General features: G+C 40.9%; 1 protein-coding gene across 2 annotated transcripts in view; it reads right to left on the bottom strand.

Annotated features, from left to right (window-relative positions):
* Nucleotides 1-14,159, bottom strand: part of TMOD3 (tropomodulin 3) — a 91,361-nt gene extending 77,202 nt beyond the window's left edge. For both annotated transcript variants that reach the window (XM_082620086.1, XM_082620088.1), the window contains exon 1: nucleotides 13,984-14,159. The gene's annotated coding sequence lies outside the window, so the exon portion shown is untranslated. The remainder of the gene's footprint in view (nucleotides 1-13,983) is intronic.
* Nucleotides 14,160-14,361: the final 202 nt, after the last annotated feature.

The following is a 14,361-nucleotide window of genomic DNA, read 5'->3' as shown; positions in this document are numbered from 1 at the left end:
CAGACAATTGCTACTGGTTTAAAAGATGAAAAGCTCTAGAAAGTGTTTTAAACACCAGGAGAATACACTTTGAAATAAACACAACTTGCCATCACACTCTCATTCACTCTTGTCCACTCAGGCCTCTTTTCCTCCCAGTTTATCATTTTCTCACATATGCTTCAGGAGTTGTGTTTACATGTGTGTACGTGTAGTGATATTAGTGCTTAGATATGCCCAGATATGAAACTGTTTATTTGTAAAGGGTTATCTCCATGTATCAGTTACCTTAGTTTGTAAGTTCATCTTGGTGTGTTTGTGTTCCTCCCTTAGTGAGTAGGTGTAAGTGTTTGAGCATATGTACCAAAGGGAGTGTATCTCTCTACAGGTCAAAAAGTGTGCACATCTGTGGAGGAACCTACCTTGTAATACGATTCTCAAAGCAAACTAGTAAGAGTATAATGGTGAAAGAGGCCCGTCACAAAAGACTATATATTGTATGATTCCATTTATATGAAATGTCCAGAATAGGCAAATTCATAGAGACAAAAAGCAAAAAGCAGAATGGTTGCCTATGGCTAGGGGTGTTGGGAGGAAGTACATAGTGACTACTAATGGTCAAGGGGGTTCTTTTCTTTTCTTTTCTTTTAATTTATTGATATTTATTTATTTGGCCACGGCACGTGGCATGTGGGGATCTTAGTTCCCCGACCAGGGATCAAACCCACGCCCCCTACTTTGGGAGCTTGGAGTCTTAACCACTGGACTGTCAGGGAAGTCCCAGGGGTTTCTTTTTGGTGTGATGAAAATGTTCCAAAATGAACTGTGGTGATGGTTGCACAACTCTGTGAATATACTGAAATCCATTGTCCTGTACACTTTAAATGGGTGAATTGTATATGTGAATTATATTTCAATAAAGCTGTTACACATTAAAAAGAGAGAGAATAAGGAAACCAAAGTTGTCCTCCATTTCCATGGAAGGGTAACCCTGTCTTTGAAAATCTTAACTTTGTTCTACTTCAATTTTAATTAAGCTTTGGATTCAAGATTTCCCACTGCTAAGTCCCCTAGTGGTCTCATCTCCATCTCCAGCTTTATTTATCTTTACTAACAAGGGTGACCCACATACAGAACACGATGTCCACTGGTTACCACAGAAAAGGACATGTACACTATGACTTCAACCATACAAAAATATGTGGATGAACAAAGCCTGGAAGGAAATGAGGAAAAATAAAACAGTTACAGTAGAGTAATATGGTTAAGGTGACGTTCTTTTAAAAATGTTATCATTGTATTGTGTTATCAGTCAATAAAATCTGGAAGAAAAAAGAACCAACCTGTCTCCTTAGAAACCGTTCCAAGACAAATTCAGGAACTGTGTCAAAAAGGATTGGACTGGGGCTTCCCTAGTGGCGCAGTGGTTGAGAGTCCGCCTGCCGATGCAGGGGACACGGGTTCGTGCCCCAGTCCGGGAAGATCCCACATGCCGCGGAGCGGCTGGGCCCGTGAGCCATGGCCGCTGAGCCTGCGCGTCCGGAGCCTGTGCTCCACAACGGGAGAGGCCGCAACAGTGAGAGGCCCGCGTACCGCAAAAAAAAAAAAAAAAATGATTGGACTAGTGGAGTAGTGTAGTAGAAAGATGAAAACTAAAATGCATGGGTTTTATACGTATATATATATTTACATCTATATTGACCAAGTCAATAAACAGGAAAATATTAAGCTCTCTATAGCTTGCTCAGGGTGCAACTTCTACTGAAATGAGATCGGCTCCATTAACTCAACCAACAGAAAAGCCATTCAAAATTAAAACTTAGGGACTTCCCTGGAGGTCCAGTGGTTAAGACTCTGCGCTTCCACTGCAGGGGGCGCAGGGATCGGGAACTAACATCCCACATGCCCAGTGGTGTGGCCAAAAAATAAATAAATAAAATAAAATTCAAATTCATTATTAGCACCTCCATCAGGAAATACACGGTAACTAGCCCTGGATCAATCTCAGTCTAGCTGCAGTATGGAAGAGGTGCATAAAAGTTGTTGCTTTGTTTGTTTGTTTTAAAGATCCAGGACGCTTCTTAAGAAACTGACAGTATAAGCAAAACTAAATTACAAAGTAGCTCAGCTTATTTTCAATTAAGTTGCCAAGTCAATCTAATGGCAAAGATTTTTTAACCTATGTTGCTGCAACGACTGGATATCTGTATGAAAGGAAAATAAACCTAAACCCCTACCTCCCATCATAACACAAAAATTAATCTGAGATGGAACAAAGATCTAAAATGTAAAACCTAGAAAAAGAAAGCTTTAAAAAAGAAAAGCTTTTTTTTTTTTTTTGCAGTACGTGGGCCTCTCACTGTTGTGGCCTCTCTCGTTGCAGAGCACAGGCTCCGTACGCGCAGGCTCAACGACCATGGCTCACGGGCCTAGTCGCTCCGCGGCATGTGGGATCTTCCCGGACCGGGGCACGAACCCGTGTCCCCTGCATCGGCAGGTGGACTCTCAACCACTGTGCCACCAGGGAAGCCCAAGAAAAGCTTTTTTTAAAGAAAGCTTTGCAAGCCTGGGGGTGGGCATAAAAAAACACTAACCATAAAATTAAAAGTTAATAAAATGACTCCATAAAAAATTTCTGCTTATCACATCATTAAGAAAATAAATAGAAAAGCCAAAGCCTAGGTTAAAAAAAATCTCCAACACGCGTACCAGACAAAAGACCTGTACTCAGAATATATAAAGAACTCCTTCAAACAACAATAAAAAGATGAACCACCCAATGAAAAAAATAGGCAAAAGACTTGAACAGATGCTTCACAAAAGAAAATAAAGGATAGCTAATTAGCACATGATAAAGCATTCAAGGTCCTTAATCCTCAGGAAAATGCAACTTAAAACCATAATGAGGTACCATTTTACATCCTCTAGTATGGCTAAAATAAAAAAGGCTGACAGCACTAAAATTTGGCAACATTAAAAATTAAAATTTGGGGCTTCCCTGGTGGCGCAGTGGTTGAGAGTCCGCCTGCCGATGCAGGGGACGTGGGTTCGTGCCCCAGTCTGGGAGGATCCCACATGCTGCAGAGCAGCTGGGCTCATGAGCCATGGCCTCTGAGCCTGTGCGTCCGGGGCCTGTGCTCCGCAACGGGAGAGGCCACAACAGTGAGAGGCCCGAGTATGGCAAAAAAAAAAAAAAAAAAAAAAATTAAAATTTGGGGACTTCCCTGGTGGCCCAGGGGCTAAGACTCTGTGCTCCCAATGCAGGGGGCCTGGTACGATCCCTGGTCAGGGAACTAGATTCTACATGCAGCAACTAACAGTTCACATGCAGCAACTAAAGATCCTGCATGCCGCAACCAAAAGATCCTGCACACGGCAACGAGGATCCCACGTGCCGCAACTAACACCTGGTGCAGCCAAATAAACAAATATATTTTTTTAATTGTGTAGGGTTTCCCTGAGAGCGGAGTGGTTAAGAATCCGCCTGCCAATGTGGGGGGCACGGGTTTGAGCCCTGGTCCAGGAAGATCCCACATGCCGTGGAGCAACTAAACCTGTGCGCCACGACTGTTGAGCCTGCACTGTAGAGCCAGGAGGCACAACTACTGAAGCCCGCGTGCCTAGAGCCTGTGCTCTGCAATAAGAGAAGCCACCACAATGAGAAGGCTGCGCACCACAACGAAGAGAACCCCCCACTCACCACAACTAGAGAAAGCCCGCACACAGCAACAAACACCTAACGCAGCCAAAAATAAATAATAAATAAATAAAATAAATAAATTTTTTTTAAAAAGAAGAAATGAGATAAACAAATTGCAGTATATTCATACAATGGAATACTATTCATCAATAAAAGAGAACCACTGATACACACAACACAGATAAATCTCAGAAACATCATGTTACAGGAAAGAGGCAGACACAAAAAAGCACATACTACTGTATGACTCCATTTATGTCAAGCCCAAGACTAAGCAAAACAAACCTATGGTGTCAGAAATACAGAGTAAGAAAGTGGTAACCTTTCAGAGGGTGGGTGAGGGAAATGGCTGGAAAGTGGCATGAGGGTAGTTTCTATGGTGAGAAAAATATTTTCTATCTCTTTTGGTAGAAGTTACAGTGTATAAAATTGGCAGAACTCCTTGAACTGGACACTTATGATAGGTGCATTTTATTGAATGTTAATGATACCTCAGTAAAACAACACAAAGTAGCACTCTGCTTTAAGATATAATGATTTTGTTTCAAATGAAATTCTAGAACACCACCCCCCACATGTTCAATTACTTTCCACTTTGGATTACTGACATCTCTATTCCTTCATTATTGCAAATCACCTAATGGATTACAGATGCACATAGGCAGATTGATATAATTGTATCTGTTCATGTTTAATTTTTCATAAATGGCAAATTAAGTTTGATTCTTCACAATTTCAATACATACCTAATGGACTATGAGAAGTTCAGTAGAATTTTCTGTTTTCTTTACCATTTTCCTCTCAATGATTTTATAGTTGTCATTTTAGAGGGTCAGATATAAAATTGACTGAGAAAGAGTAAGGCATGTAAATCGAATGTCAGCAAGGAAGGACGACAGTGCTTTGACCACTATCACAGCCTAAAGAAAAAGGCTCTCAACTATTTTTATCAAGACAGAGTCATATATATTTAAATTTAAGAACAACTGAAGGGGAGACCTTCAAGATCGCGGAGGAGTAAGACATGGAGATCACCTTCCTCCCCACAAATACATCAGAAATACATCTACATGTGGAACAACTCCTACAGAAAACCTACTGAATGCTGGCAGAGGACCTCAGACTTCCCAAAAGGCAAGAAACTCCCCACATATCTGGCCGTGTGGCTGACAGGGTCTTGGTGCTCCGGCTGGGTGTCAGGCCTGTGCCTCTGAGGTGGGAGAGCCGAGTTCAGGACAAGAATTCAGAGTAATGATAGTAAAGATGATCCAAAATCTTGGAAATAGAATGGAGAAGATACAAGAAATGTTTAACAAGGACCTAGAAGAACTAAAGAGCAAACAAACAATGATGAACAACACAATAAATGAAATTAAAAATTCTCTAGAAGGAATCAAAAGCAGAATAACTGAGGCAGAAGAACGGAGAAGTGATCTGGAAGATAAAATAGTGGAAATAACTACTGCAGAGCAGAATAAAGAAAAAAAAATGAAGAGAATTCAGGACAGTCTCACAGACCCCTGGGACAACATTAAACACACCAACATTCAAATTATAGGGGTCGAATTTGAATTCGAATTATAGAAAAAAGAAGAGAAAAAGAAAGGGACAGAGAAAATATTTGAAGAGATTATAGTTGAAAACTTCCCTAATAAGGGAAAGGAAATAGTCAATCAAGTCCAGGAAGCACAGAGAATCCCATATGGGATAAATCCAAGGAGAAACACGCCGAGACACATATTAATCAAACTATCAAAAATTAAATACAAAGAAAAAATATTAAAAGCAGCAAGGGAAAAACAACAAATAAAATACAAGGGAATCCCCATAAAGTTAACAGCTGATCGTTCAGCAGAAACTCTGCAAACCAGAAGGGACTGGCAGGACATATTTAAAGTGATGAAAGGGAAAAGCTACAACCAAGATTACGCTACCCTGCAAGGATCTCATTCAGATTCAACGGAGAAATTAAAACCTTTACAGACAAGCAAAAGCTAAGAGAATTCAGCACCCCGAAACCAACTTTAAAACAGATGCTATGGGCTTCCCTGGTGGCACAGTGTTGAGAGTCCGCGTGCCGATGCAGGGAACACGGGTTCGTGCCCCAGTCCGGGAAGATCCCACATGCCACGGAGCGGCTGGGCCCGTGAGCCATGGCCGCTGAGCCTGCGCGTCCAGAGCCTGTGCTCCGCAACGGGAGAGGCCACAGCAGTGAGAGGCTCACGTACCGCAAAAAAAAAAAAAAAAAAACCAACAGATGCTAAAGGAACTTCTCTAGGCAGGAAACACGAGAGAAGGAAAAGACCTACAATAACAAAACCAAAACAATTAAGAAAATGGGAATAGGAACATACATATTGATAATTACCTTAAATGTGAATGGCTTAAATGCTCCAACCAAAAGACACAGGCTCACTGAATGGATATAAAAACAAGACCCATATATATGCTGTCTACAAGAGAACCACATCAGACCTAGGGACACATACAGACTGAAAGTGAGGGGATGGAAAAAGATATTCCATGCAAATGGAAATCAAAAGAAAGCTGGAGTAGCAATACTCATATTAGATAAAGTATACTTTAAAATAAAGATTGTTATGAGAAGGAAAGACACTACATAATGATCAAGGGATCAATCCAAGAAGAAGATATAACAATTATAAATATATATGCACCCAACATAGGAGCACCTCAATACATAAGGCAACTGCTAACAGATATAGAAGAGGAAATCGACAGTAACGCAATAATAGTGGGGGACTTTAACAACTCATTTACACCAATGGACAGATCATGCAAACAGAAAATTAATAAGGAAACAGAAGCTTTAAATGACACAACAGACCAGATAGATTTAACTGATACTTATAGGACATTCCATCCAAAAAGAGTAGATTACACTTTCTTCTCAAGTGCACACGGAACATTCTCCAGGATAGATCACATCTTGGGTCACAAATCAAGCCTCAGTAAATGTAAGAAAATTGAAATCATATCAAGCATCTTTTCTGACCACAACGTTATGAGATTAGTAATCAGTTACAGGGAAAAAAACGTAAAAAACAGAAACACATGGAGGCTAAACAATACGTTACTTAATAACCAAGAGATCACTGAAGAAATCAAAGAGGAAATCATAAAATACCTAGAGACAAATTACAACGAAAACACAACGATCCAAAACCTATGGGATGCAGCAAAAGCAGATCTAACAGGGAAATTCAGAGCAATAAAATCCTATCTCAAGAAACAAGAAAAATCTCAAATAAACAATCTAACCTTACACCTAAAGGAACTAGAGAAAGAAGAACAAACAAAATCCAAACTTAGTAGAAAGAAATAAATCATAAAAATCAAAGCAGAAATAAATGAAATAGAAACAGAGAAAACAATGGCACAGATCAATAAAACCAAAAGCTGGTTCTTTGAGAAGATAAAATTAATAAACCATTAGTCAGACTCATCAAAAAAAAGAGGGAGAGGACTCAAATCAATAAAATTAGAAATGAAAAAGGAGAAGTTACAACAGACACCACAGAAATACAAAGCATCCTAAGAGACTACTACAAGCAGCTCTATGCCAATAAAATGGACAACCTGGAAGAAACATACAAATTCTTAGAAAGGTATAACCTTCCAAGACTGAACCAGGAAGAAACAGAAAATATGAACAGACCAATCACAAGTAATGAAATTGAAACTGTGATTAAAAATCTTCCAACAAACAAAAGTCCAGGACCAGATGGCTTCACAGGTGAATTCTATCAAACATTTAGAGAAGAGCCAACACCCATCCTTCTCAAACTCCAAAAAACTGCAGAGGAAGGAACACTTCCAAACTCATTCTATGAGACCACCATCACCCTGATACCAAAAGCAGAAAAAGATATTACAAAAAAAGAAAATTACAGACCAATATCATTGATGAATATAGATGCACAAATCCTCAACAAAATACTAGCAAACAGAATCCAACACATTAAAAGGATCATACACCATGATCAAGTGGGATTTATCCCAGGGATGCAGGTATTCTTCAATATATGCAAATCAACCAATGTGATACACCATATTCACAAACTGAAGAAGAAAAACCATATGATCATCTCAATAGATGCAGAAAAAGCTTTTGACAAAATTCAACACCCATTTATGATAAAAGCTCTCTAGAAAGTGGGCATAGAGGGAACCTACCTCAACATAATAAAGCCCATATACAACAAACCCACAGCAAACATCAACTCTCAATGGTGAAAAACTGAAAGTATTTCCTCTAAGATCAGGAACAAGACAAGGATGTCCACTCTCACCACTATTATTCAACATAGTTTTGGAAGTCCTAGCCACGGCAATCAGAGAAAAAAAGAAATTAAAGGAATAGAAATTGGAAAAGAAGAAGTAAAACTGTCACTGTTTGCAGATGACATGATACTACACATAGAGAATCCTAAAGATGCCACCGGAAAACTACTAGAGCTAATCAATAAATTTGGTAAAGTTGCAGGATACAAAATTAACGCACAGAAATCTCTTGCATTCCTATACACTAATGATGAAAAATGTGAAAGAGAAATTAAGGAAACACTCCAATTTACCACTGCAACAAAAAGAATAAAATACCTAGGAATAAACCTAGCTAGGGAGACAAAAGACCTGTATACAGAAAACTATAAGACACTGATGAAAGAAATTAAAGATGATACAAACAGATGGAGAGATATACCATGCTCCTGGATTGGAAGAATCAATATTGTGAAAATGACTCTACTACCCAAAGCAATCTACAGATTCAATGCAATCCCTATCAAACTACCACTGACATTTTTCACAGAACTAGAAAAAAATTTTTCACAGTTTGTATGGAAACACAAAAGACCCCGAATAGCCAAAGCAGTCTTGAGGGAAAAAAACGGAGCTGGAGGAATCAGACTCCCTGACTTCAGACTATACTACAAAGCTACAGTAATCAAGACAGTAGGGTACTGCATAAAAACAGAAATATAGATCAATGGCACAGGATAGCAAGGCCAGAGATAAACCTATGAACCTATGGTCAACTAATCTATGACAAAGGAGGCAAGGATATACAATGGAGAAAAGACAGCCTCTTTTATAAGCAGTGCTGGGAAAACTGGACAGCCACATGTAAAAGAATGAAATTAGAACACTCCCTAACACCATACACAAAAATAAACTCAAAATGGATTTGAGACCTAAATGTAAGACCAGACACTATAAAAACTCTTAGAGGAAAACACGGGAAGAACACTCTTTGACATAAATCACAGCAAGATCTTTTTTGATCCACCTCCTAGAGTAATGGAAATAAAAACAAAAATAAATAAATGGGACCTAATGAAATGTCAAAGCTTTTGCACAGCAAAGGAAACCATAAACAAGACGAAAAGACAACCTTCAGAATGGGAGAAAATATTTGCAAACGAATCAACGGACAAAGGATTAATCTCCAAAACATATAAACAGCTCATGCAGCTCAATATTAAACAAACAAACAACCCAATCCAAAAATGGGCAGAAGACCTAGATAGACATTTCTCCAAAGAAGACATACAGATGGCCAAGAAGCATATGAAAAGCTGCTCAACATCACTAATCATTAGAGAAATGCAAATCAAAACAACGAGGTATCACCTCACACCAGTCAGAATGGCCATCGTCAAAAAATCTACAAACTATAAATGTTGGAGAGGGTGTGGAGAAAAGGGAACACTCTTGCACTGTTGGTGGAATGTAAATTGATACAGCCACTATGGAGAACAGTATGGAGGTTCCTTAAAAAACTAAAAATAGAACTACCATATGATCCAGCAATCCCACTACTGGGCATATACCCTGAGAAAACCATAATTCAAAAAGAAGCATGTACCACAATGTTCATTGCAGCTCTATTTACAATAGCCAGGACATGGAAGCAACCCAGGTGTCCATCGACAGATGAATGGATAAAGAAGATGTGGCATGTATATACAATGGAATATTACTCAGCCATAAAAGGAAACGAAATTGAGTTATTTGTAGTGCGGTGGATGGACCTAGAGACTGTCATACAGAGTGAAGTAAGTCAGAAAGAGAAAAATAAATACTGTATGCTAACACATATATATGGAATCTAAAAAAAAAAAAAAAAAAAAGAATGATTCTGAAGAACCTAAGGGCAGGACCAGAATAAAGACGCAGATGTAGAGAATGGACCTGAGGACACGGGGAGGGGGAAGGGTAAGCTGGGACGAAGTGAGAGAGTGGCATGGACATATATACACTACCAAATGTAAAATAGATAGCTAGTGGGAAGCAGCTGCATAGCACAGGGAGATCAGCTCGGTGCTTTGTGACCACCTAGAGGGGTGGGATAGGGAGGGTGGGAGGGAGACGCAAGAGGGAGGAGATATGGGGATATATGTATATGTATAGTGGATTCACTTTGTTATAAAGCAGAAACTAACACACCATTGTAGAGCAATTATACTCCAATGAAGATGTTAAAAAAATAAATAAAGATGTTAAAAAATAAATAAAGACCTCTGGATGGAAAAAAAAAGAACAATTGAAAAGCTAGCATAATTTGCTAGCTAATTTGAACTTTAAAAGAAAATGCATCCTAAATAACAAGAGCACTGTACGTCAAACAGACAGCTGAAAACCACCGAGACCTTTTCTACTGTTTTACTGAGTCCTCCTCTGCGCCTGTATCCAGGTCTATTTTCATCTTCACCACCTCTCATCCTCCCTAGGATACTGCTCAGACCTAACTGATTTTCATATAGCCAGTTCACTCAAAGTTCCAAATAAATTAATTTATGAAATTGTACTATATTCTATGTAGATATGTCATAAACACACTCAAACAGTATAGAGAGTACAGCCTGGGGGGAAAACAGATGACCACTGAGTGGGAAAAAGATGACTTCACTTGTTTCCTACCCTGAAAACTGTAGAAGATCTCTCCGTTTGAACTCCTACCGCAAGTTTTTATTCCCTACAGACAACTCTTATAGTGCTCTGAACTATAAACAAGTACACATGCCTAATCTCAGAGGGAGTAGGCTCCCAGACAAAAAACATGTCTTCTATGTCTGTATTCACCATGAGCCTAAGACAATACCTTGAACAGGACGGGACAAAACACAAGTTGAATTACTGAATTACTGAATTAACGTAAATGAAAACAGTTGAGGGTGGAAGAGGAGGAGAGAAAAAAAAAGCTGAGAGGATACATCAAAGAGAAAGGAGAAGGGAAGGAGCAAAAGAAGAGAAAAAAGAAAAGAAAATTTGTGAAGGAAATTCTTTTTGTTAGAGTAGGATTACTTTTTTTAAATTGGGAGTTGGAAAAAGCCATTGCTATGCACCTCATATCACAGCTATCAACACTAGTCTTTTTTTTGTTGTTGTTTTTTAACATCTTTATTGGGGTATAATTGCTTTACAATGGTGTGTTAGTTTCTGCTTTATAACAAAGTGAATCCACTATACATATACATATATCCCCATATCTCCTCCCTCTTAAGCCTCCCTCCCACCCTCCTGATCCCAGCCCTCTAGGTGGTCACAAACCACGTAGCTGATCTCCCTGTGCTATGCAGCTGCTTCCCACTAGCTATCTATTTTACATTTGGTAGTGTATATATGTCCATGCCACTCTCTCACTTCGTCCCAGCTTACCCTTCCCCCTCTCCATGTCCTCAACTCCATTCTCTATGTCTGCATCTTTATTCCTGTCCTGCCTGTAGGTTTTTCAGAACCATTTTTTTTTTAGATTCCATATATATGAGTTAGCATACGGTATTTGTTTTTCTCTTTCTGACTTACTTCACTCTGTATGACAGTCTCTAGGTCCATCTACCTCACTACAAATAACTCAGTTTTGTTTCTTTTTATGGCTGAGTAATACTCCATTGTATATATGTGCCGCATCTTCTTTATCCATTCATCTGTCGATGGACACCTGGGTTGCTTCCATGTCCTGGCTATTGTAAATAGAGCTGCAGTGAAAACTGTGGTACATGCTTCTTTTTGAATTATGGTTTTCTCAGGGTATAGGCCCAGTAGTGGGATTGCTGGGTCATATGGTAATTCTATTTTTAGTTTTTTAAGGAACCTCCCTACTGCTCTCCATAGTGGCTGTATCAGTTTACATTCCCACCAACAGTGCAAGAGTGTTCCCTTTTCTCCACACCCTCTCCAGCATTTATCAACAATGGTCTTTAAACTGTCATTATAAACACCTTAAAATATCTCCCAACCCTTGATATTAAAAGTGTGGCCTCCCACTGCAACTACAGTATTCCCTTTCTGACCAGCAGATTCCAAGCCCCCACTTCAAACCTACAAGTTTCTGGGTGATTTATGGCTGTTAAAGTTTGAAAAGCACCACCTACACCATTCAAGTCCTTCCTGTTGTACTGAACCTGTGTTTTATTTAAATGGACCAGTAGCTAACAGTTGAAAAACCTCTGATTAGAGGAAACTGATCATTGTAATTGGATTTGATCTGTATGTATTTAACTTTAGGTTAAGTTACTAATTACAGAGTAATTTGGCCTGGAGGGTATACCACAAAACTTTGTAACTAGTCATAACAACATGATTAAAAGAAATCGAGCATTAGGTCAGTGACATCCTCAAGAACTCAGTTTTGTTCCTTCATGCCTAGCACTGGGCTTGAAATGACAGGTGTGGCCAGTGTTTCCTGACTGAATAAAATAAATGAATTTTTACAATCAGATATCTAGGGCTGACAATCTTGGGGTCATGTGGCCAAACAACCTCATTTTAAAGATGAGCAAACTAGAAATCCTGAGAGATTCAAAAGCAAGCAAGCTAAACTAGCCAAAATATGCTGCATCTCACATTTTCCCTTTTTGTTCCTTTCCTAGGAATGTGTTAGAAAAGTGATTCTAAGTATTCTAATAAAATGACTGTGGGCTCTTAAAGAAGTGATAGGGTAAAAAGGTGCCTAGGACTAGGAAGAAGAGACTGGCAAAAGTAAATGAGGTTGGGCTTCCCTGGTGGTGCAGTGGTTGAGAGTCCGTCTGCTAATGCAGGGAACTCAGGTTCGTGCCCCGGTCCGGGAAGATCCCACATGCCGCGGAGCGGCTGGGCCCGTGAGCCATGCCCGATGAGCCTGCGCGTCCGGAGCCTGTGCTCCGCAAGGGGAGAGGCCACAACAGTGAGAGGCCACAACAGTGAGAGGCCCGCGTATCGCCAGAAAAAAAAAAAGGTAAATGAGGTTGGACAAAACTGTTTTTCTAAGCCTAATAAACTTTTGGACAGGCCAATTAATTAATCAATTTAATCTGCTGAAAAATAAATCTGAAGGAATTCTCAGAAAAAGAAACATGAGCTGCATGAAAATGTTACAAACCAAGGGAGACCGCACATAACTAACTTAAATCTCCACAGGCTTATTTCCTGTTCAAGTATGACCTCCTGGGATAAGTTTTACTGCAGTGTTCATTACCAGATGACTTTTGGTTTTAAGAGAAGCCAAGGGCAAGTTGGAAATATGATTCTTAACTAAACATAAAAAAACCAAAAACCAGAACAAAAATCCCCCTGCGGCTGTTTCTCATTTGTTTGTAATCAGAATGCGGGCTTGCAGAGGAAACACACCAATTTCTGTAAGCAAAAATATAACGACCCAGTCACGTCCTCAAAACAAACCAACATACAAACTTCACAGCCGGATCCAGCTGTGCTGAGCAGGAGCCAGGAATTTATTCTAAGAGCAGATAGATCAAAACGGCGAACGCAAGACAAGCCAGATTTCAATCAAAAAGAAAAGGGTGTGCCCTACTTTTTTTTCTTTCTTTTTTTTTTTTTTTCTCTTCTTCTTCTTATCAACTTTCACCCAGCAGAAACCTCTGAAGGAGTCTTGGTGAAAAAAACCTTTTCAGACGCTAGTCCCCAGAGCTACACCTCCGTGGGGTGGAAAGGGTAGGCACCGCGAGCTCGCACGGTCGCGGCCCGCGCAGGCTCCAGCCGGGAGGGGAAGGGGCCGGTCCCGAACCCGGCAAGGCCGGGCCCCCCCGAGTGATTCATCAGCAACTCGGGATTCGCGCGCCTCCACCGCAGGCAACGCCCAGCGCGTCCCACGGCTCCTACCCCGGCCCGTTAGCCCCGAAGCAGCCCCCAGCGTCCCCTCGCTCCCCGAGAGGGACTGGTAGGGAAGATCCCAGCCTGGCATTTGGAAGGCAACCTCTCCCGCCTCAGCCACCATGGCCGGTGCGACTCCCTGCCCGCGCCCGCAGACGGACTTCCTGGAAAGCACGAGCTTGGCTTACCTGACTGGGGCCCGCTAGGGTCACCGACCTCCTTCACAGACCCGCGGGGACGGCCAGCCGCTCAGTTCCCAGTACCCGCCCGTCTGCCTGCTGCCGCCTCCCAGGGAGTTGTCCGATCCACCGCCGGCAGCTCCCCCAACTCGACGGCCCTGGTTCCCACACCGCCGCCGATGCGCGTGCGCACTCCCAGGTCGCGGGGCATCCTGGGAGTTATAGTTCGAGCGAGGAGGGCGCGGCTCGGCGCAGACCCTGGTCTGTTCTGTGTGCAGGACTTAGGAAGTGGCTGCGTATACCAAGCCTTACACCAGCCTGAGAAAACGTCCTTTACTAGTGGAAATATCTACCTTGGACCCTTTGGGAGCTATAAACAGCAGCTAG

The sequence above is a fragment of the Mesoplodon mirus genome, assembly GCF_964341445.2.
Source record: "Mesoplodon mirus genome assembly, chromosome: 4".
NCBI classification, from domain to species: domain Eukaryota; kingdom Metazoa; phylum Chordata; class Mammalia; order Artiodactyla; family Ziphiidae; genus Mesoplodon; species Mesoplodon mirus.
Note: the sequence above shows the minus strand (reverse complement) of the source record. Positions and strands in the feature narration are given on the sequence as shown.